At 47.3% G+C, this 2,026-nt stretch overlaps 1 pseudogene; it reads left to right on the forward strand.

Annotated features, from left to right (window-relative positions):
* The window catches only part of LOC126495854 (centriole, cilia and spindle-associated protein-like), a 6,201-nt pseudogene extending 4,952 nt beyond the window's left edge, over window positions 1-1,249 (forward strand).
* The last annotated feature ends 777 nt before the right edge of the window (window positions 1,250-2,026 follow it).

Here is a 2,026-nt window from a genome sequence, read left to right on the forward strand (position 1 = left end):
ATCCTGTTGTGACAGGTGCCCTTAGGCTCAGGTGGACAGCTGCCTCTTTGGAGGCACAGGTAAGGTTTCCCATCAACATGCATCAAAGAGGAAGCAGAATTCTGGAACTCAGGGAGTGACTCAGAAACCAACCTTGAGTAGCCGCCTGGTGAGGCACACAGAGAGGCGCACACACTCCTTGTGGAGGGAGCTCCCAGGTGTGTGCACTCACTCGTCGTCGAGATGATAGATCCTGAAGGTGGTCCTCAAGGTTGCCTTGGAATTGTTTTGATTTAATGTTAGAACCTTTGTTGTCAATTTTTAAGATGGGGTAAATGACAGTTATTCTACAGATTTGTTTCCATATCTTGCTTTAAGTAAAGCCTGTTGAGTTTAGCCATAATAAGTGTGTAACTGACTTGATGAAGCATTATTATTTTTCAACTCCAGTTAAGTAATTATATATAAACTTGATTTAAAGTGTTTCCATCTTGTCTCATCCCTTTCTTCAAAAGCACCACCAAAAAAGGACATAGACGGAAAACCCGAACAACAGACTGGGACAAGAGAGACTGACAGGGTGCCCACTGGCCCCGACCCTCGACAGCAGCCTAGTGCCTTATTTGCCAGAGGAAGTAAGAAAGCAGCCAGAAGCCCCCAAAGATCAGCAAGCAAAATAAAAGAGAACAAGCACCCATTTGTTCTGTATGGCTGGGGAGAGAACCAGATGGACACGGGGAGCCAGAAGACGCACAACGTCTGTGCATCAGCCCCTGTGCATGAGATTCATGAATCTGCACTTCGAGCCAAGAACAGAAGACAGGTGGAAAAAAGGAAACTGGCTGCCCGGGGCAGCGGGCTCACTCCGTGGATGTGGAGAAGAACCGGACGCTAAAGCCAACTTCCGCAGAGAACCCGTGGCTGACAGAGTACATGCGGTGCTACTCAGCCAGGGCCTAGATGCTGGCACGCCCTCTTTCAAGTGTTTATGAGAGAAAAGGAAAACCAAAACTGCCCAATGAGACCACGCACGAGTGGCAGAAATCAACTGGTCCTGCAAGGCTCCTCTTAGGAATTGTTAAGAGATGGTTTTGCTTTCGTGATGGTTCGTCACCTGCCTTAGTAGTTAGGGCAGTCCCGCGAAGCCATAGGTGTTGGCTTGTTTATGAAGACAAGTCCCCAAGTCTTGATATTCTTGTAAGAGTTTTATTTTAAAGATTTTAACCTTTGGAGATACCCACACCGAATGCCTTTAACTGGCTCTAGGCGCTCCCCACATTCCACAGCTGGCAGGGGCATCCCGTCCCACAGTGCAGGGCTCACAGGCACGACGTCTGTGCAGCTGGTCCCAGGGAGCATCAAGGAAAGCAAGGGTACAAGCATGAGACCATGCTGTTTTCAATGAACTACGACTTTGGCAGCTGCTGAGCAATGACACTGGACATTTCATTTCTCCTCACCGCCATGTAGACTATGATATTTAAGATTTTTTCTGGCCAGATCAATGGTCACCTTTTCTTCTTAAATTGTCACTTAGACATTCATTTAACTTATAATTTAGTAGTTCTGGGACATTCCAGTGAGTGACGTGCTGTGCAGTCACGTGCAGTCCGTGTTTAATGGTGACATTTCTTTTGAGTCAGCACCATAGTCTTTTAACTGCAGCATTCCTCGTTAGAGTACACAGGGTAGAGTCAGCCACTCGTTAAGTCTGACCTGCCAAGCCCCTCTCCGGAGAGAGCAGACGGTGATATGGAAAACTTGAAATTCGAAATGACCTTTAATGAACTGAGTTTGCTTGGCCTGTGGCGATGGGACCAGCAGACAGCACAAGTGTGCCATCAGCTCCCTTCTGCTTTCCCTTCCATAGACCGTGATGAAGGCTTCGTCATGCACGGTGCTGATAGTGTAGGCAAAAATGCAGAGGCAGGCGGATCTCTGTGAGTTCGAGACCAGCCTGGTCTATAAGAGCTAGTTCCAGGACAGGCTCCAAAACCACAGAGAAACCCTGTCTCGAAAAACCAAAAAAAAAAAAAAAAAAAAAAAA

The sequence above is a fragment of the Alexandromys fortis genome, unplaced genomic scaffold, assembly GCF_014885135.2.
Source record: "Alexandromys fortis isolate MF-2015 unplaced genomic scaffold, M_Fortis_MF-2015_v1.1 scaffold_663, whole genome shotgun sequence".
Classification (NCBI taxonomy): domain Eukaryota; kingdom Metazoa; phylum Chordata; class Mammalia; order Rodentia; family Cricetidae; genus Alexandromys; species Alexandromys fortis.